Genomic DNA, 22747 nt, shown 5'->3' with positions numbered 1-22747 from the left:
CAGCAAGTCACCAGCTCTTCCTCCAAAAGTTTATAGTAATTCTAATAGTCAAAGCTAAAAGAGTTAAGTTGACACTTACATTCCCAGGCTGATTTAAGAACCAACTGAGAGGAAGACACAGAGGTCACACAAATGGAAATCAAAATATCACCTTCCTTGGTAATAGAGCTAACACTGACAGCTCATTCTTCTACCTGCACGTGAACAAACCCTGATACTGTGACCCTACAGCCGGCCAGTCACAGATCTCCCTGTGCAGAAGAGAATGCCTGCCCTTGTAATACTGACCAGCATGGAGGACCAGGGCAGAATGTACACCATGACACATGCAGCAGGCAGGCAGCTTTCTAACAGGAGGAAGGGAGAAAGTTGGGGAGCCTGCTGGCATCATCCGGCACTGCCGGACAAGTTCTGGGAGGAGGGAGTGATAATGAGGAAAGACCAGGAAGGTTACCAAGAAGTCACAAGTAAGAGGATTCCTTTCTACCAACATTCACCAGGTTTTTGTTCTCTTACCCCATTAAACTTGACCATGAACTAGGTGTGGCTGCCCTCCTTGGGAGACAAGGATAACAATCTACTTGGGCAATCCTTGCCCCACTGTCAAAATATTATTCCCCCCAACACCGACCATCGCTCTTTTGGGATGCTGGTAGGCAGTGCTTTATTTTTAACCTCAGGAGGGTCATCCAAGGTTTGGCAATGAAATAAAATAACAACATAAACATATTCCGATCATAAAAATGCCATCAACATACAAAGTCTCAAATTTTAATATTAACTGCCTTTTCCAATGGATTTTCCAGGGAGGAAATTAAAGTTAAAAATTAAATTGCATGCAAATTAGTCCCAAGATGTTGGAGGTCAAAAGAATTAAAAGTCAAAATTTTATTCACCTGCACTTGTGGGTTAAAGATCCAAAAATTGAAGTCCATACTTCATCCTGTCTGATTTCTTATTTCTGCCTGCTCTCAGCTAAAGGGGTCCTTCTGTCAGGTAGAGCTAAGCTGTCTCTGGTAGCCCAACCTGGGCTCTCTTCTATGGGATGGACACAGGTCCTTAAGGGAGCATACTGAGTACATCCCCACTCTGTCCTGTGTTTAGAAACTCACCAGAACACAGAAGACTATCCCAGTACTGGCCCCAATTCACCAAACCTAGGAAACACATCAAGTAAAATGATGTGTCCAGAGCCCAGAGTCAGTGTCACCAGTGACCCCAGTAGAGATGCAGTGGTACTAGATGAGAGGAAACCTCTTCATGGTGCCAGTGAGTCCAGGCTAGTTATCTGAAGTTCACAATGTCTGAATTCACATGGAATCTGGATCAATCTCCCATCTGGTAGTTAATTTTGACACCATGTGTCTGCATACTGTGCCCGGGGGTGGCGGCAGTGGTACTGGGGATATGCACGGAGCCTTGTTTCTAAGATAGCAGCATCAGAGACGTTACAATCCTCTTGCAAAGTTAGAAATTTGTGTTGGTGGCAGCTCAAATAACCAGGCTTTTTTTGATGTGCTCCTGCCTTCCTATTTATTCATAACCTCTAATTTTCCGTTTTCCCTCTGAGCTGCATGTCTCTGGCATCCCAGTGCTGAACCGAATTGGGCCTTGTCAACAGCCCGCCAGCAGGCCCCTCAGTCCCCGATTGCAGAGGGTACTTTCCATTGCCTCTTGCTGTGGAATTGCTTAGAATTATAAAATCTGTCTAGAAAAGAGACTCCTGGACTGAATTACTGTTGTTGCTTCAAAGCTTGTGTTTCTCATTGTCTGCGGGAATTTTTTCCTCTCCAGTGGGCTCCTTGGTTCACCGCCTTTCCTACACTTTTAAATATTCCAGGCCTTGGATAGCATTTATTTCTGGAACATCTTAAACTAAAGTACCAGTATGTGCCTCTACTGCTTCATTTCCCTCTACCGTTACCCTGCTCCTTCCAGAATGACTGAGGTGAATTTAAGAAGTAACCAACTTCTTAAATTGGTTACTTTCTTTTTCTAACACACAAAGGGCTAGAATTAAGGGCCTTCTTAAAATTTCTCTTTGCCTCCCAGCCCAGAAAATAAATTGCCTAGCATATGCCTTTAGGTGTTTGATGCATAGAGGTCCACCTTACTGAGACATATGAAATCAATAACTTCTAAGGCTACTAAAAGCTACACTAAAATCTTGGCCACTTTCTCCTACCCATGTTGGATAGTCCCACCTGGAAGCTATTATTCCATCAAACCAACATCCAGTCTGAGCCTAGACTTAGTTGATTATTGTCAGAATGCCAATTCCATAAATTTCTCCAACACACACGACCCGAAAGGCACAGGCAAAACCTGCTTGCCACCTGCAATAACTGTCCCCAGTCTTACCCATACAATGATTATTTGAGTATTTTGTGCCTTTCCCTTCTAAAATCGATCCAGATTCTTTGTGACCACTTGGTAGAGCCACCCAGTCTTCAAGAGATTGTTCCCCAATCACCCCTGCTATGGATTCTTCATCTGCTCCTTTCAGAGGGCCTCTCAGTTCTCTCCTGGATCTGGCTGGCTAGGGACAGGGAGGATGAATTCAGTCAGGGGTCTTACCCTTACCTCTTTTCATTTGTTTTGTAATAGACCCAGTCAACTACTACTAAACCCGTGATAATTAAAACATCTTTACCTTTTCTAATACCTCTTTAAGAACAACTAGACCTGAGTACAATTCCTGTTCCTTCTGTGCATATGCACCCTTGCCTCCAAGAGCTCATACTGATCTTCCTCTAGGTCCAGTCTCTACGCTAAGCGCTCATTCCGTTTCCACCATGGACTGAATGTGGCCTTCCCAATTCATGTTAAATCCTAACAGCCAGTGAGATGTACTTGGAAGTCCTTTGGGTTGATTAGGTCATGAGGGTGGAGTTCTCATGAATGGGTTAGGACTCTTATAAAAGAGACCCCAGAGGTGTAGGGATCAAGTGAAAAGGAAAAAGGACTTAAGGACATGGACAACAGTGTGGTGACTGCAGGGGGGAGAAAGGTATAATAGGGTCAAATGGTAATGGGAAAAATACAACTAAAATCAATTTTTAAATAAATAAATAGCCTCCAGAGAGCTCCCATTCCTTCCACCATGCGATGTTACAGTGAGAAGACGGCTGTCTGTGAACCAGACACTGAATCTGTCGGTACCTTGACCTTGGACTTCCCAGCTTCCAGACTGTGAGAAATAAATTTCTGGGATTTATAAGTTACCCAGTTTATGGTATTTTGTTATAGCGCCCTGAATGGTCTAAAACAGTTACCTAAGAAAAGTTTATCTTTCTAATCATCGTGTCTTCCTTTACTTTGGTTTCATTCTTCGGCTTCCTTTACTCTTACAGTCAGACTGATGCATAATTTTCATATTACTGCAATTCCTCCTTGATTTCCTGAGGAAACTATTGCTGGGGTGGAGGTTGGGGGATAGAGAGTTCAGGCACAGGCCTTCGAGTTCTTTTTCTGCTTCAATCCAAGAAATTGCTTATGCTCTCTAAGAGTTTCCATTCCTGTGTATGAGTTTATAAATGAAATTTACTATCTCTTTATGGGAGATTTGCAATATGGATCTCCCAAATCGAAAGCCATGGCTAGACCTTGTATAACAAATCCAGAACTACTCAAGGTCACATGGTATGGCTGATTCTTGAGTCTATGGACAAGCCATATGAATTTTAGTTGTATCACAATTTTCTCTCTTAGGCTCAAAACAATGTAAAGTGGAACAAAAACTCAGGCAGCGGATCCGACACTGCCTAGAGCCGGCAACAGTTTAAAGCCAGAACCTATCTACCACTCAAGCCATAATCATCTCTGGCCTTGATCACTACAACAGATCCTAACTCACCTCCCCGCCACCATTCTTGCCCCCCAACAATTTATCTGCCATATAGCTGCCTGAATGATCTTTTAAAAACTTACTATAAGGTCAGAGGACACTGTGAAGAAAGTGAAAAGATAACTCATAGAATGGGAGGTTTTTGCAAGTCATGTGTCTGATAAGGGCAGGTACGCTGAATATAAGAACTTTTATAACTCAACAATAAAAAGACCAATAACCCAATTTTAAAATGTGCAAACAACTTGAATAGACATTTCTCCAAAGCAGATGTGCAAACAGCCAATAAGCATATGAAATGACTCTCAGCATCGTTGTCAATAGGGAAATGCTAGTCAAAACCACAATAAGATATTTCACACCCACTAGAATTGCTATAACAAAAACAGAAAGTAACAAGTGTTGGCAAAGAGGTGAAGAAAGTGGAATTCTCATACATTGCTGGCAGGAATATAAAATGGTGCAGCCACTTTGTACATGAATTTGGCAGATCCTCAAAAAGTTAAACATAGAGTTACCATATGACCTAGCAATTCTATTCCTAGATGTATACACACAAGAAATGAAAGCATATATTCATACAAAAACCTGTACTCAAATGTTCATAACACCATTATTTATAAAAGACAAAAAGTTAAATAATTCCAATGTCCAGATAAATGGGTAAATGAAATGTGGTATATACATACAACTGAATGTTGTTTTGCCACAAAGAGAAATGGAGTAGTGTAACATGCTACAAAATGAACAATCTTAAAAACATCATGCTAAGTGACAGAAGCTAGATATGACAGGTTGTATGATACTGTTAACAATGAACGGCACCAGATATTAGACCTTGGTCCTCATGTTCGGCTAAGAGAAGAAGTCGAGCCAAGGAACTCAAATACAAGTGAAAAGTTATTTAGAAAGTCACAGGGGTAAAAGAAGTGAACCATGGAAGAAGGGAGCCAGCTGGGCAGCATGGACTCGGGATACAAGTTTCAGAGGCAAAAGAAGGGCTCCTGGAGCTTAGGAGAAAGAAAGGTAAAACTAATGCACTTGGGAGAATGGGGAAAGAGTGGGTAAGGGAAAGACAGAGATGGAAACAGAGTTGAATCCTTTATCTTTTATCTGGAGGTCTCTTGGAAGGATCTCAACAGAATATCTATCAGCTTTCCAGGTGTGTGCTTTCAGGGTTGTGGTCTCTACCGATTGATCAACTCCAAGGCAGGGGATCATTAGTCCTGGCAGCTGGTCCTGATGTCAGCTGTGGCATAGTCCCACCTGGCCTTGCTGCTGTTCTAAGCCTGGAGTTGAAACACAGCTGAGGCCTACATGTTATCTCTAGTTTGACTAAAGCTCTGTCTGTATGGTCAATAGACCTGAGGCTTTGTTCCTAAGATTATTTGATGTGGGTCATAAACCCATTGTCCAAGGGCTTAATGCTTAAGGGAGTGGTTGTGCAGGGGCTTGTTTGGGAGTCCTGTGAGGCTTTGTTCCTCCTCTAAGGGGGTCTACTGCATATCTAGAGAAGTGCCCAAGGAGAAACATCAGGGGAGGGTCTGAACCACAGGACCAAAGAGATATGAAAGGTTGGGGGGCGGGGGGGGAGGGTAAGGTCCCACCCTAACGTTGTTCGTTGCTAGGCACCTGGGGCTTTCCATCCAGGGTGACCTTCTGTACCTGACCTATTCCTATTCTGCTCATGTCTGTGTAACTGCTTGCTATATCAATTCCATTTAGGTGAATGTCCACAATAGGCAAACCAATAGATACCAAAAACAGATTTTTTTGCCAAGGGCCGGGAAAATGGTCAAGAGGAGTAACTGCTAACAGGCATGGTGTTTCTTTTGAGGGCGATGGGAATGTTCTGGAATTAGTAGTAATAGCTGCACTCCTTATGAACCGCAAAAAAAACAATGAATTGTGTACTTTAAAATGGTGACATTTATGTTATGTGAATTGTATCTTAATTTTTGAAGACACAAATAAAGAAAAAAACTTACATCAGATTGTGATCTTCCACCAGTTAAACTCTGCAATGGCTTCCTATAGCACTCAGAAAAAATCTGACCTTTCTTAGGCCTGTAGGCCCTCTAGGATATGACCCCTGCCTGCCTCTCCTCTCTCACGGCCCACCACTCCTTTCACTCCCCTTTTCTCATTGACATTGTGTTGCAGGTTCACTGGCCCTCACACTCTTAACTCAGATTTTACACATAATCTACCTCCTGCTTGGAGTAGTCTTTGCCTAGGGCTTCTCATGGCCGCTTCTTTCTTATCATGCAGATCTCAGATCGACCTCACCTCCTCAGCTAGAGGCCTTCCTCACCAGTCCCATCACTATCTCTCATATTACCCTGTATTCCTCACGGCACGTATCTTGTCTGAAATTATTTGCTTATACATACATTCTCTGAGGATAGAGATTTTGTCTGCCTTGTTCACTGCTATCACCCCAGTGCTGCTATAGAGTAAATTCCCAAACAAACAGATTTCGAATGAGCAAATGGGACCTAATTTGTGTACATTGGAAACTTAGATTTTTTTTAAAGATTTTATTTATTTTTAGAGAGGGAAGGGAGAGAGAAAGAGAGAGAGAGAGAAACATCAATGTGCAGTTGCTGGGGGTCATGGCCTGCAACCTAGGCATGTGCCCTGACTGGGAATCGAACCTGCAATGCCTGGTTGGCAGCCTGCGCTCAATCCACTGAGCTACGCCAGCCAGGTGGACATTGAGATATTTTGATGGCACTTGGGGTGTTGAGGGCTATACCTGGTTTTGAATGAGAACCTCAGAAACTCCATTGCTGGACATACTGTGGCCGTATGTATAGCATCTAGCATAAGAAACAGGAGGCACCGGGAAACATACTGAACCTCCCTGCTTTCCTGCCCAAGGGATGCAAACAGAAAAACCTGCTTCAGGAAGAAAGTCTGAGCATGTTCCCCTCAGCCTGAATAGCCTAATTTGAATTGAGTATGGTAAACAGTAGGGGCCAGTTAGCAGGGTCACCCCTGGGCCTCATTGTTCGGGATCACCACGCAAGGGTTTCCCCGAGTGTTCTGCTCTTCCCCAACTACCTGTAAATCACCTGTTCTCACTTCTGAAATTTAAATCTCTCCTCCCAACCCCAGCTTTTCTCCTTTCAGCCAAGCCCAATGCTGCCTCACAGTCTTTGGTATTTTTTGTGCATATGTGAATTCCCTATCCACATGCATTAAAATCTGAATTTCCTCCTATTAATTTGTCTCTGTTGATTTTATTTGGCCCAACTAGAACTTCAAAGGTGGGAGGAAAAGTATTCATTTTGTTTAGCCCCCACAGTGTTACTGGTGGAAGTGGGGCTCTTGCAGTATCTAAATGAAAAGAATTTCCTGAGACCCACACAGGAGGATGTGGCTCTGTGGTGTGGTTCATTGATGGTGAACAATTAACGGGGTTTCCCCTTCTGACTTCCCAATGTCCCATCTCTGTCTGTCTCACTGTAGAAAAAAACCAATCTTGTCTTCAGGGGGCCAGTATAAAGGCCACTGCCCAGAGTTTCTGCTTCATATTAAAGTACAATACAGCCAAGCATACAGCTAGCTCAACATGTGTTTCCAATTGTAGTCTATTGCTGTGCTGTGGTATACAGGCTCCCTCCTGGAGGCATGGGCCACGTGGCTTCTAAGGCCATGTGGCCATGGGGAGAACAGGTGCATGCACCATGCAAGTGTGGGTTACAAGCAAGAGAGAGCGAGCTTGCTCCTTTTGGAGCCCACGCAGTCTGCTGTGGGTCCTGGTAGCCACTAGACCCCACATGGTTGTGTGCTGTTGGGCAAGAGAGCACAAGAATGCACAGGTGAGTTTATTGCCTGGTGGGGGGCGGGTGGGTGGGGCAAGAGAAAGGGTGCTTCTTTTTTCCCCTGGGATTATATTAGCTTGGGCTTGGGATGGGCCAGGTGCCTTTTTCAAGATGACCAATCAACTCCCCAAGTTTTCACAGGCTGTGGATGCATCCACCCCCCCCCCTTAGACTGACAGGCCTCTACAGTCCAGCACCTCCCCCTGTGCCCCACAACAATCTGGTACGGAGAGCGAGTGGGAGGGAGGTGTTAAGTCTCTCGGCAAAGCATGATGCTGTGGTCCCCTGGGGTGTGAAGCTATAACTTTCTGGCTGAGAAAGCAGGCTTCTGCCTCCCAGTTTATTAAGATCAATGTCTAAGTCCCTTTTGCTCCCTTTCTCGACATCTAGGTAAACACCAATGGTAACAACAGTACCTCACCATCATTTCAAAATTACCCACAGTTAACATTTTATAGTTGTGAAAAGCATGGTGGAACTGGGCACCCTGGAGGAGATCAAAGGGAGGGTGGCAATGAGGTAGTCCACTGAGGTGTCCCTGTGACTTCAGCTTAGCTCAGCTTCCGGGCTTGTGCCTTGTTCTTGGAAAGAAGCAGTAATAAAGAGCAGAGCCTTTGAAAACCGCAGAACAAAAACCACATCTGCTTTGGGGCCCAAAAAGAGGGTAAGCAGGAAGAGAAGGATGAATGACATGACATCTATTAAGTGAAATTAAGGAGCAAGCATGAACATGCCCGTGTTGGCAGTGAGGGGGATGTGAGGGTAGTGAGGACCACAGGCCTGGCATCAGGAGGGCAAGTGGGGATGCAGCAGCCAGGAACACGCCCTGTGAAGTGGATGCCCTGTGGTTTCTATGAAGGATCTGAGACCTGGGATCTCCACATTTCGCTGATGAAGACCGAGGCACATGATGCTTTCACTGATACAAACTAGGGACAGTGCTCACATTCCTTTATTCAAATAAGGAAAATATTCTATTTTTATTCTGAGATGATCTATGAATCATAGCGTACATAAATTAAGTGGAAGCAACATTAGGGGGGAAATCTGTCACTGTATATTTTACCTCTAAACTAAGCCAGGTGGAAAAGAATGTAAAGATAATTTAGGTTCAGATTGTCCGATGAAGAATAAAGGTTACTGAGGTGGGGAAGAAAAGGCTTGGAGGGATGAGAAAGTGAGGTGGCACACAGGTTCTGAAGGCTGGTTTAGAAACAACAATTGATCATGTGAAATGGGGAGAGTCGAGTTTTAAGCTGAAAAAGATAAGGCTTTATTTAAACTCAGTTTGAACAATTACATGCAAAGTTTTGAAAGTAACTGAAAGCGATTTTCAGAAAGTTGACATAGAAGAAAGTGAACAGAGTGTGGTGTGGCCCAGCTCACCCAGACACACTGAGGTAACATCTAGGGATGTCTTAGATCGTGGATTAGACAGATTTCAGGTTATCAGAAGGAACCTACCACTTGCTTGCACAGATTTGAATTTCCAGAACAGCCTGCTGGGTGGCCTCCCCTGTCATGCCATCCCACACACTCCATCACTTAGAAAGCCAGCCAGAAGCAGGTCTTTAATCACTATAAAACCTACACTGCCTCCCCATGTCCTAATAAATCTACTCTGAACTCTGCCTGGCTTCCTAGCCCCACCCTACCTATTCAGTCTTCCTTCTCAGTTCCCTCCAGCACACATGCCTCTCTCAGGCCTGTCTCTCCACTTGTCCTGGCCTGGGCCTTTGGTCTGGAGAGACATAGCCTTGGTCTGAAATGTATGCTGTCTCCTATCTGCCTAGCCAATGCCATTCTTCTTGCAAGGTTGAACTTACATTTCAATTCCACCATGTCTTTCTTTTATTTTCTGTTTTTTAATTTATTTTTTATTGAATGTATTGGGGTGACATTGGTTAATAAAATTATGTAAGGTTTCAGGTGCACAATTCTATAATGTATCATCTGTATATTGTACTGTGTGTTCACCACCCCAAGTCTCCTTCCATCACCATTTAACTCCCCCTTTACTCTCTTCCACCTTCCCCCACCCCCTTTCCCTCTGGTAATGATCTTACTGTTGTCTGCATCTATTCGGGTTTTTTTCTTCTTTTCTTAATCCCTTCACTATGGGTCTTTCTTGATTGCCCCTTTCTTTGAACTCCCAGAATGCAACTACCAACCATATACTGCCATGTATTATTCACTATTCTTTTGCATGTATTAGCATCAGAAACAAGGGGAAAGAGAAGAGAGAGAGGAGTGGAATCCTCATTTGAGATTCTGATTTGGAGGTGGCTGTTGGTCAAGGATACAGGAAGAAGAGCAGATTGCTCCCAGAAGCCTTTGGTGCAAGAAAGGAAGTAGGGCCCATTGTAATGAGCACCCTTCCACTTCACTTTGCAATAATATCTGAAGTTCTAAGTTCAGCACCATGAGGAATGACAAAGGTATTTGGATGTTCCAGATAACTGAAGTTTACCGAGCAAATTCTTGGGCTCTACTCCAGATCTACTGAATCAGAATCTCTGAGGGAGGGGCCAGCAACCTGATTTTTTAATTGCACTCTAGGTGATTCTGAAACACAGTAATAGTGTTAGAGAACCATTGCTTAAGACCTTAAAACCTTAAAAATTGCTCACTATGTGGAACTATTTCTATAATATATACTTCCTTGTCTTTTGGAACAGAACAGACTAAACAAAAAGTGCTTCTTTCTTGTGGGGTCAAAGTCTCCTTGATGAACATTATTACTTCCTGCCCAGTGCCACTGGAACAGGGTGCACACCAGGCAAAACACTCCGGCACCACCCTGCCAGGCCACCTGGTCACCTCACACAGGCAACTGACTGCAACTGTCCTTTGGATCCACCCAGCCCTGATCATTATCTATTCTGTATCAGTCCTGGAGAGGCTCTTTAACATGGGGCTTTATGAAAACAATACAAAGACTAATTGCAACAGACTGAACTACAGTGTAAAAGAAAATGCACGCAGGTCACTCATTCCACCCACTTCTAGCATTCTGCTGTCATCTTTCAATGTCTCCACTAGAGTGGACATTTTTAGGCAACTCTCAGGAATGATTGTTCTCAGCTGAATTCCACTATTTGTATTATCCAGGCTTTACTGACCCTCCTCCAGATAACACACTCTATCTCTTACCACATTCTGCCCGGGGACAACTGCTGCCTTACTAATCAGTTCAGAGAACCCTTGAAATCTGTATTTGTAATTGCTCAAAGTTCAGATTTTACTAAGATATCTCTCTGAGCAATGGCTATGACAGGTTAGCTTTCCTTAATACACTGTGTTGAACCTGCCACCAGCTTCTTACTGCTTGGGAGCAGCACCTTTTCCGCATCTACATCTTGATGTGTGTCTCCAATCAGCATCTCTGTGCTCTGCCCATATTGAGGTTTTCAGTGAGATGTATATCCAGTTCAGTTCCTTTGGGGAAGAAATAACTTCCAGATTGAGTGCAAACTGAATATAGTTTCCTTGGAACTGAAAGTAGATGCATATGAAAAGTTGACAGATACTGCCGCATTGCCTCTCGCAGGGGTTTAGCCAAGTTCCCCAGCAACGGAGAGGGTGCTGGTTTCCCCACAGCCTCACTGGCAGAGACAGAAGCGTATTTTCCCTGTGGGTGTCTTAGTGGCCTGTGCTATCTTCCCATGACAGTCACCGTCAGAAAAACTTCGACCATCTCCCTTCAGCTGCTGACCCTTCCTCTTGGACACAGTTTTATTTTCAATTTAATTAAAAAAAAAAATGAGTCAAGAACTTACTTTGAAACTAGTTCTCTCAAGTGTGAAATCACAAAACTTGAAATCTCGCAATGATATTTGTAATGACCCCTATTTCTGTCCAAAGATGAGTCAAGAGTTTTAAAATCAGAAGAAAATGTTAAATGGCCCGCCTCTGTTTTCATGAAGAGTCTGTAGTCTCATGGTATCTATCTCCACATCCTAAGTCATCCTTTTTATTTCCATTCATAGAAAAGCACTGTTATGGGGGGGGGGGGCAAAAGGTTCCCTTATCACACGGCACTGTCCTATTCTTCATTTCTAAGATAGCTAGACTTCAAAAGTTAGTCTCTAATGCGGGGTGATAATAATAGGGGAAACCAGGGTGGGGAGGAGAGGTGTATATAGGATCTTTCTGTATCTTCCACTCAATTTTTCTGTAAACCTAAAACTGCTCCCAAAAATGTTAATGTTTTAAAACTTAAAAAAAAAACAGAATGGTCTGTGTTATAAAGTGCTGTTTTTATAATTGAGACATACATGTACAGAAAACAAAACACTGTACAAAGGCACATACAAAGAGAAGACACTCATTTAATACATTAGAATGGTGTTCTTTGGGAACAGTGAAAATGGACGTGGAGTGAGATGACAAAATAGAATTAACAAAATTAGAGAGGGGCATTGCACGGACCAATGATGATAACATGCCATGAACTGATTATGATCAAATCTGTCCTATGAAGTTAAAATAACAAGTAGTGGTCCTCACCCTGGCTGGTGTGGCTTAGTGGATTGAGCACTGGCCTGTGAACCAAAGGGTCACCAGTTCGATTCCCATTCAGGGCACATGCCTGGGTTGCAGGCCAGTTCACCAGTTGGGGGTGCTCCAGAGGCAACCACACATTGATATTTCCCTCCCTCTCTCTCCCTCCCTTCCCCTCTCTAAAAATAAATAAATAAATAATCTTTTTTTAAAAAGTGCCGATCTTCAACTTAGGCAGGAGGGCAGAATTTAGAGAAAGTAAAAAGAGCACACACGCTGCGGCCCCACTGCAGACCAGCCACATCGGAAACTCCATGCTTGTAGGCCACACTCGCGCATTTACAAAGTTCCTGTGTTAACCTCATCACCTATAAATGTCCAGAAATCCATATTGATATACATAATTGAAAAAATAAACGGGAGACAAAAACAAATCTTCTTTCTGTTAGACATTCAAATTATTTTTGTAGATACTCTTGCTCCAAGAGGTGGAGCTTAATCCCTCTTCCCCCGCATAGCTATGGGCTGAGTTTAGACATTTTCTTCTAAAGAGCAGAATGTGGGAAAGGGGAAAAGTTACTTTGTAGTGAAGAAAGCTGGAGAACACTACCTAAACTAAGTAGTCAAGGGTAACACAACCAGTAATGAGTCATATTGCCAGCAGATACCCCTGATGCAATGTGATGAGAATGGTACTTCGCTCCTGTGGCCATCCTCCCCAAAACCCCTAACCCCAGTCTAACCAGAAAAAAAATCAAATTGAGATGCATGTTACAAAATACCTAGTACCTGTGACTAGTACTTCTCAAAACTGGCATGAAAACTAGCACTCCTCAAAAGAGTAAAAAATTATAAAAAATAAGGAAAGCCTAAAAAATTGTCACAGATCAGAGAAGGGCCAAGAAGACATGATGACAAGTGTAATGTGGTATTCTGGATGGGATCCTGGCACAGAAAAAGGACATTAGTAGAAAAACTACTGAAATCCAAATGAAGTCCAGAGTTAGTTTAGCTACCAGCACTGTACCAGTGTTGGTTCCTTAGCTATGACACAAGTAGCCTGGTAATGTGAGATGCTCACAGCAGGGGAAATGGGGTGAAGGGCAGATAAGAACTCTCGGTGTTCTTTTTGCAACTTTCTTGTAAATCTAAAACTATTCTAAAATTAAATGTTAAAAGAACAGACAGGTTCTAACTTAGCAGGGACTTACAATGTAATTAAAATCCAGAAACCAGAAAGGAGAAACATTGTATTCAGATTCAGTAGGAGAGGGAAAAATATCTATTCATTTTTCACAGGAGTTATTGTATACTTCCTTTTTAAACACAATGGTGTTACTGAAATATTGTAAATGAAGAGAGAAAACAGAGATCAAGGTGAAAGCTCAGGAAGGCCAAGTGAGAGGTCAGAGGCTGTCAAGCAGGAGCCACAATGTCAGAGCCTGGAGCCCGGAGCCAAACACGTGGCCTGGACTTGTCCCATCAACACCTACTTTGCTCAGCAGTGCGACCCACTGGAATTGAGCTCAGTTATGCAGAAGGAGACATTTTGATGTGTGACGGAAGTCATTACTACCTGGAAATCTCCGTATCCCAGATTACCCAGAACTGTCCAGAGCATAATCTGGATATCGGAGAGGGTGCAGAGCTGAGCTACTGAGGGAGAAACTCGGTGAAGATTCTATTTGTGCTTCTCCGTGCGGGAGCTCCGCCACAGTGCTGTCCAATACCCAACATACAGACTGCAGCATCGTTTTCCCTTTTGGGAACAGTGGTGCTGCTGACTCATAACTAAAAACTACCTACAAAAGATCATTACTCCCACCAATAACACAGATTTTAATAGATTCCTATAGCTTAAATGACTACAAATGCTACTGTAGAGGAAAACATTAAATAAGAATTAAAAACTTAGCTTACATTTATTTTCATGTTATAAACTGATTATCACAGAAAGTTGATAATTTTAGAAAACCTTAGCTGATTTTATCATATCAATCCAGTGATAGAATGGGTATTATTTCTATCTTATAAATGAGAAAACATGAAGATCTGAAGTAATTCAGTGAATGGTTGAAGGGCATACAGCTAGTCAGTAGCTGAGAGAGGTTCAGACACTTAGAACCCAAGTCGTCTGGTGGCAGTTCTGGACCTGATGCTGGTCGCTCTATGCTCTCAGCCTGCCTGGCACAGCCAGGCCCCTTTGTAAGCTCACAACTTCCAGCTTGAATGTGTTGAAGGTGGGTTCTGAGACATTCTTTGGAGAGTTTGTGCCTCTCACACTGTCTTCGTCATGTGTTGTCAAGTGATGGGAACTGGCCTTTTTTCAGCCACAGTTCCATAAAAAGCACTGAGTTCCAGGCAAAGTGGAGGAGGTTTCTTACATAACATTTTTAATGCACGCAATGAAATGATATGGTGTTTGAGACTCTGAGCTTTGCTTTAAAAATATCCAGAAAGGATCGGAGGAGAAAGAGGATACGGATGACATAAGAATGGCCACACCTGTGTAAGAAATGGCACAAATGCATGAAGGTAGGAACTGCTTTTTAACACAAAGGTAGAAATTTAAGTGATGTATTAAGTGATGTACAAGGCTATATTATACGATTGCCCACACTTTTATATATTTGAAATTTTACAGAAAAGTAAATATATAAGGAAACAAATAATTAGGCACCTAAATTTGAGGAACATAACTAATTACAGTAGTTAGGGTAAGCTTACTTGTTTTAACACATAGCCCTTAAGAGGTCATCACTCAAACACAATAGAAGCCTATTTCTAACAAAATGTTTCAGAGGGGTGTCCCAGCCTGGAGGGGTAGAGGCTCTGCTGCATGAAGTCATTCAGAGACTCAGCCAGACAGGATTTCTGTCATGTTCAACACTCGTCTTCTAAAGTCACTCTGCTTATCCCCATCCTGGCCCATGAGAAGGAAGGAGCACAACGCCCATTCCCTTGAAAGCACAGTCCAGGAGGGCACATGGTACTGCTGCTGCATTCCATTAACTAGAGTTTAGTCACACAAAACACGCGGCTGCACAGGGGTGGGCAGTGTAGCTCATAACTGGACAGGCATAATGTGGTTACACTGTCTGTGGAAGAAAGAAAAAACAAACTTCGGTGGAAAACCAGCTGTCTCTGCTGCAATAATCTAGCTTAGCCATTAACATACACAGAGACCAATGTATCATAAAGCCCAAACTTCTAGCCTTCTCACTTGCATGGGCCTCTGCCAATGTCCTGTGAGGGACCTGTATTAGTTACCAATTTCCATACAGCAATTTACTCCAAAATTTATCAGCTTAGAACAATAACCTTATTATCTCAGTTTCTGAGCCTGGGATCTGGGAGCAGCTTCTCTGGTGGTTCCGGTCAGACTATCTGACAACACTGCTGCTGAGGGTGCAGTTATTTAAGGCTTGACCAGAGCCAGAGGATCCACTTCCAACATGACTCACTCACATGGCCGTGGGCTGGAGACTTCAGTGTGTCAGCACATGGGCTTCCCCACAGGGCTGCCTCAGGGTTTCCTAACGTAGAGGCTGGGTTCCCCAGAGTGAATGATCCAAGAGAGAGAAAGGTAAAAGCCCTAATGTCTTTTATAACCTAGCCTCTGAAGTGACACCACTTCTACTACATTCTGTTGGTCTCACGGACCAATCCCAACACCATGTGGGAGAAGACTCACACAAGGACAGGAACACCAGGGGACAGGGACACTTGGGACAAATCTGCATAATGGGAGGCTGGTCACTGCCAGGACTCAAAATACGTTCCCATGTTTTTGTAGCATTTGCAAAAGTAAAATATTTTGGGGAGTAAAAGGCAGAAAACTGCACTAGAACAATTAAAATAAAAAAAATTTAAGTAAAATATTTTTATGTTCTTTTTCTTGATGATCTCCCTCTCACAACTGTATAAACTTTTGGCCCCACAAAACATGAATCCTTTTTTTTTTTATGACCTTGTTTGACAGTTTTAAAATTGTTTTAGAGCTTGGTAAAACTATTCTATAAGCCAAATTCATAGTAACTAATGCTGAAGAGAATGAAGTATTTTTTCAAAATGTGTGTTTTGATTACTGTTAATTTTATCTAGTTTGTGTAGTGCTGATTTATTAGGAAATCTGGATTCCAGTCCAGGTTTTACCCCTAACAAAATGGGTGACCTTCCTTTCCTAAGACGCAGCCTGCTTTCTGGGCCAGCTTCTTTGTTCAGTGCAGTGAGGGGTTATGTTAACTAGTCTATACAGGTTTTTCACCCAGTTCTTTGAAAGTCTATGATTTACTACGTGTCTTTATGCCACAAATTTCTTATCCCTAAAATGGGGGTAACAGTATCTACTTCATAAATCTGTCATGATGATTAAATGAGGTAGCCTACTTACAGAGCCTAGAATACACCTGGAAGGCAGTGCATGCCACATAAATATCAGCCATTTTTATTATTTTATGCCTGAAAAACTAACCTGCCTTAAGAAGCCTGTTTTGAATGCTTTTATGCTATTATAATAATTTTAGTTTTCATTTCAGATTATTGTGAAATTTTATAAATTATTAAAAGATACTAAAAAATAATATCAAGGATGTGGAGCAACTGTAACTCTCATACATTTATTGCTGCAAGTATAAACTGGTATAATGACTTAGATAAAACATTTGGTAATATATGTACTTAAGCTAAATTTAAGCATATCCTGTGATAAAACAAAGTATCTCCTGGCTATACCCCACAGTATAAATTAGGGCTTATGTCCACCCAATGTACATATAAGAATATTTACAATAGCTTTATTCATAACAGCCCAAGCTTGAAACAACCCAAATGTCTTTTGAGAGTAAAAATGGGTAAAGAACATTGTATGGGTAGTCATACAATGAGATGAATACAGCAATGAAAAAGAATAAAACTCACCAACATGATGATGAGTAAAAGAAGCCACCTCATTATGTAGAGTTCAAGATCAGGCAAACAAGTCTGTAGTGACCAGAGGACACCGACTGGAGGTGGGATGAGGGAGCCTTCTGGGGTGCTGGAAATGTCTACGTATTGATCTGAATAGTGGCTACCCAGGTGAATGTATGCGTAAAAACACCTATCAAGCTTTAGATTTAAGATTTTTACATTTTCTTTTAAGTCAAACTACAATAAAACACTTAAGTTGGTAACGGTATTGAGAAACAAACCGCCTGTATCACCAATATAGGCAAAGAGGTTTCAGCAACCATGATTTAGATTTAGGTAACTCTGTTGATAACCATGGTCACTATGCAGTAATTAGTGAACAATTAATTGTTTATTACTCCCTTATCATATACAACCTTATTAATTATGTCAACTGTTCATTCATTTCATAGATACTTAAGTGCTAGTACTATGCTAGGTGACAGGGTCATTAACAATGAACGAAATAGTCATAGCACTTGCTTCCACAGAGTAAGGTATATTGGGGCAAGACAGAGCAGAAAATCAGGAGTTACAATTGCATATCACAAATGCATTGTGAGGAAGTAAAAGGTACTTCCCTGCTATTGGAGAACAAAGCAGAGGCACCAACCCAGAAGGGAAAGACTTGCTGAAGAAAATAAAACCTAAGTTAGAGTCAGTCCTTTTAGAGCATGCTGTTCCACAGTTCAAAGAAAGTAGGATGTATTCTAGAATCTGAGAATATGCCCCATTCTCAGCCTGAGTACAGCTGGACATGAAGTGTGCTGGAGAGGAAGCACGGAGTGCAATAAATGATGCTACAGAAGCCAACCATGGGAAGCCCTGCAAGCCCTGTGAAGGGGGTTAAGATGTTATTCCACAGACAGGGAAAAGCCAGATCATGTTCCATGTTCTGAATGTACTAGTCTATCTTCGATGTAAAGAATGAATTAGAAGGAGGGAAGATTGGAAGGAGAGACTGGTTAGGAGGCTGCTGCGGTTAACAGTCTGGAGATGATGGTATCTAGAAGTAAGGCAGTAGAGATGAACTGAGAGGTATTTGGGGACTATAAATGGTGGGACTTAAAGATTGGTTGGCTAGACAAAGGAGAGTGAAGACTGAAGGTTGACACCCAGTTTCTAGTTTGAGCAATCCTGCAGAGTGATGTCATTTACCAGGACAGGGAATAAAACGAAGAACTGTGCTAGTTTCAGAGACATCAATGAAGTGAGAAGAGGAAGCTAATGAGTTCCATTTTGCCAGTCCTATGTTTAAAATGCTTATGAGCCACTGCAGTAGAGATAATTTAGAATGCAACTGGTGTTTAGGAGAGGTAACTGTCCTGAAGAAATAAACTTCTTGGAAGTCAGAATTATACAAATATTAATGAAGGCCATGGGAGTAGAAAAACCTAAAATCACTTCTGAATAATATATTGAATAAAAAGAGAAGTAGATTTGGTAGAGAACGCTGAGGAATACTCATCTTTAAATGACCAGCAGCAGAGAACAAAGGTCCCTCAATGGATACTGAGAAGGAACAAAGGAAAAAGAAGGAAATCAGAAGATTTTGCAAACTGAGGCTCAAAGAAGGGAGAGTTTTTGAAAAGTGTTAGGTGGACATCAGGGTCAAATGCTGCCAAGAAGTTACACTGGAGAAGTCCTGGTGCTCTGAACAAAAGCAGTAGCAGAGGAGGTGGATACCAAACTTCAGTGGTAAGAGTTATTGTGTCTGATTCTCAAACATCCATCCCCTCCCTGAAATTGGGAAATCCTGTTCCCCTTGCAACTGACTAGTTTAGAAACATACTGGAGTACAAATTAGGGATCGCAGAGTACACTCTCACTAGTGTAAGCAGAAAGGGATTTATTACAGGGTATTGGTTAGTTTACAGCATGTTGGAAAGCCAAGGAACTGAGCTTGGTGGCTGTGCAGTCACTGATGACACAGCAGGAGAGAGGCCCAACCACATCATGGTTGTCAGAAGGGAGGGGGGTGTGAAGAAGGATGAAAAAGTAGAGGGAAATATGGACGATAATATTGTGATAACTGCATGGTGACAGATGGTTACTAGACTTACTGTGGTGATCACATCAGGAAGTATATAAATGTCAAATCACTATGTTGTACACCTGAAACTATATAATATTGTATGCCAACTATACTTAAGTAAAAATAAAATGGCCGCATATAAGAGGGAGCCGATATGGAAAACAAAGAAATGATTTGGCGATAGTTTTGAAGGTGTGAACTATCCTAGTTACGTGACTTTCTTCCCTCCAGAAGTCTTACTATAAGCCACTATAGAAGCAAAAGTCACCACAATGGACAAAGACAGCATGTGTACTGCAGCTGAAGACTGTTCATTCACCTCTGTTTAAAAAGAATTGCTAGTTCACAAAATCAATTAACTGATAATTCTAGCTAAATGAGTGTTTTTTTATATATTAGATTTTTAACAGCAGCTTTTGTCTAAGATATAAGAGTAATGTATAAAATAAATTTTGAAATTAAGTATCACTTGGAATAATCAACTTTTTAAACCTGCAAATTGGTAACGATGGTTGGCTCTGGGAAGGGGAATTGGGTGACTGGAAGACAAGAGTGGAGGGAGATTTACTTTTCACTACATACTCTTTTGTAGCTTTTGAATTTATACCCATGCATAAAAATGTCTATACAGTCCTTGATGTCTCTAGTCTTACTGATACACATCCACTTCCCTGAGGGGACAGGGATCTGTGCAACTGTGGCCTTTTGCCCATTAAGTCCACATTATACCAAATAACACGTATTGGTAATTTTCTAAGCCATTTCCCAACATCAGCTAAGGAAGAGGGATATTATCCAAAATCTCTGTGGTAGGAATATGAATTACTTTTCTTCCCCTGTATTTTCCAAACTTCCCACAATGGACATAGTCAGGAAAAAATATATACCACAAATATTTTGTCATGTATTTATTCATTCACTTATCCATGTATTCAGTCAATTTTATTGAGTATTCGTGTGTGTATACATTTTCTAAAAACTGCTATATATTCTATATATATCCTATATATTCTATATATATAAAACTGTGATATATTCTAGAAAATACAGAGCTAAAAAGAGAAAGTTGCCAATTGCCTCAATTTTTTTAAGTAGGGCAGAGTATAAATAAGGAGTGATCCCTGCCTTCCAGGTATTTACAGACAGATACATAGAAAAGTACTCATTAAAACAGAATGATGTAAAAGCTATCCATAATAAGCATTGTGCTGTAAGAGTAAAGAAGAAACAATTTATCTTGGGTATAACAAGAAAGCGTTCCCTGGAAAAAAACTCATTTGAGCGTGGTTTTGACAAGGTGATTAGCATTTTAGAGAAAAAAGAAAAGCGAAAAAAAGTGCACTTCAAGTTGAGGAAACAGCATGGCAGAGGCATGAAAACATGAATAAGCATGGCAAGTTTGGGAAAATGGTAATCACCCAGTGAGATAAGGATACGGTGTGCATGAAAATGCTAATGGGAGCAGGGTGAAGAAAGGAATGGACACATCATTTGCCCGAGGAATGCACTGGGAAGCCACTGAAAGTGTGTGATAAGAAAGAAACAAGTTCCACTCGTGTTTTAGGAAGATGTCAAGTTTAGGCAGTGTCAAAACATAAAGATCACAGGCTTTGAAGTTGAGCAGACCTAAGTTTGAATCTTATCTTGTACTTACTAGCAGTGCCACTGAACTTCTCTGTTTCTTAATTTCATCATGTCAGAAAAGAATGCAGGTTCGATTCCTGGTTAGGGCACCTATAAGAATCAACCAATGAATGCATAAATGAGTAGAACAAGTCAATGTCTCTTTCCTTCTCTCTCTCTCTCTCCACCTCTTCCTCTCTCTCTCTAAAAATCAATCAATTTTTATAAATTATGAAATATTTAAAACATACTTATGATATAATAAGCATCCCCATACTTACTAGTTAAGGGATATTCATAATATGGCTCTTCTCGATCAACATCAAGGAGAAGGAGGTGGAGCCATGAGTCAGACAATCCTTGAGAAACACTCTAGCCATTTATGACTAAGAATTAGTTGTCTGATGGAACAGTACTTATATGTCTTCAGGTAAAGGTCCTTCATTTTTCCTTCACAGAACTTTAAAAGAGAAAGTTTTTGAAAGGAATCACTTATTAGATTAAGAGAAAGAATTTTCTTTTTGGGTCATTAAGCAATATCAACAAATAACATTAAGATAACATAATAGTATCTGGAAAAGAAAGAAAAATTGCAATGTGCTATGATGAAAACTTTCAATAAATGGGGCATAACATTTTGGGGAGATTTGCTGAAATGGAGTCAGGCAGGAAACACAGTCTAGTCTTATAAGCCCCTCCTAGCTCTATCAAAATCTGACATTGGGGAAAGATTCAGTCTGAGTATGGATATGACCTCAAGTCTGTATATTCCACTAAGCATGTGATTTCTCCCATGAGATGCCACAAATATAAATGATAGAAATTAAGTGAATCCTTCAGGATTTTAGTGAACATGAATGCTTATGAGATAGGTTGAGAAATAAAGACACAGGGAAGTCAGACAGGTTTGCACACCCACCAAGGGGCTGCTCCTATAGCCAAGGTGATTCAAATTCACACAACATCAAATGTACAAGAATCACTCTTTCGGGCAGGTAGTAAATGTAAAAATCTGTACATACGAAGGATTGTATGTCTTATTAAACCATAGCACCTACCACTGCTCTCTGCTTTGATCCACACCTTAGATCTTCTTCTATTTACATGTGTATATATAATTTCCTTTTTAATCCAGAAGGATTTGGCCATATCAAGCTGAATTTTATGTGGATTACTTTATGTCTGTAATTTAACATGCTCATGTAACTATCTAAAGCTGTACTGTCCAACGCACTAGCCAACAGGCCCATATAGTAACTGAGCATGTGAAACGTGGCTAATCTAAACTGAGATTTGCTGTGAACATAAAAAATATGTGAAATTTTGAAGAGTCAGTTTTTTAAAAATGGAAAATACCTCATTCATTTTATTATATTAATTGCATGTCAAATCATACTATTTTGGATATCATGTTTTTTTAGTAAATTATATTATTAAATATCAATTATACCTGCTTCTTTCATTTTTTAAATGTAGCTCCTAGAAAATTTAAAAGTAAGTACATGGTAAGCATTATATTTCTACTGGATGGCACTAACCTAGACCTTACCCTATACATATGGCTATTTTTAGAATCAGGTACATTCCAATTCAGACATACCACTGATACAATAATATACATGGTATGGACCCAAACATTCACACACCATTTGAGAAATATCTTTAGGGTGTACATTCTTAACAAATGACATTGTGTTACATTACACTGTGCTAGAATAGGAGTGGTCCTATTCGTGAGAGAGACGTTATCAAGGAATAAATAGCTACAGCCCTATTTCCTTAAGACAGACACTGGCAAATCTGTTATAAAAGCAATTACTCAATATGTACATATATTTGATCCCTGAGGGCAGAAGAAACAATTATGCAGATTCTTAAGGCAGAAGTCATAGTTGATTAGACATTTTGGCAAGTAAATAATTAGGTGCAGAAAGAGGAAGCTATGATATCTATTTTCTC

General features: G+C 41.1%; 1 long non-coding RNA gene across 5 annotated transcripts in view; it reads right to left on the bottom strand.

Moving 5' to 3' along the window:
- Nucleotides 1–214: 214 nt before the first annotated feature.
- The window catches only part of LOC118498794, a 46424-nt gene continuing 23891 nt past the window's right edge, over nucleotides 215–22747 (bottom strand). The window contains exons 3-7 of one of the 5 annotated variants that reach the window (XR_004901258.1): nucleotides 21036–21248; nucleotides 20820–20899; nucleotides 3548–3661; nucleotides 2362–2535; nucleotides 215–397 (exon numbers count right to left, since the gene is read on the bottom strand). This is a non-coding gene — a long non-coding RNA (uncharacterized LOC118498794). Of the gene's footprint in view, nucleotides 398–2361; nucleotides 2536–3547; nucleotides 3662–12393; nucleotides 15279–20819; nucleotides 20900–21035; nucleotides 21249–22747 lie in introns of those variants that run through there. The other 4 variants (XR_004901259.1, XR_004901260.1, XR_004901257.1 and 1 more) reach the window with 4 other exon arrangements.

The sequence above is a fragment of the Phyllostomus discolor genome, chromosome 2 (genome assembly GCF_004126475.2).
Source record: "Phyllostomus discolor isolate MPI-MPIP mPhyDis1 chromosome 2, mPhyDis1.pri.v3, whole genome shotgun sequence".
Lineage (NCBI taxonomy): Eukaryota > Metazoa > Chordata > Mammalia > Chiroptera > Phyllostomidae > Phyllostomus > Phyllostomus discolor.
This window is presented reverse-complemented; position numbering and strand designations above follow the sequence as displayed.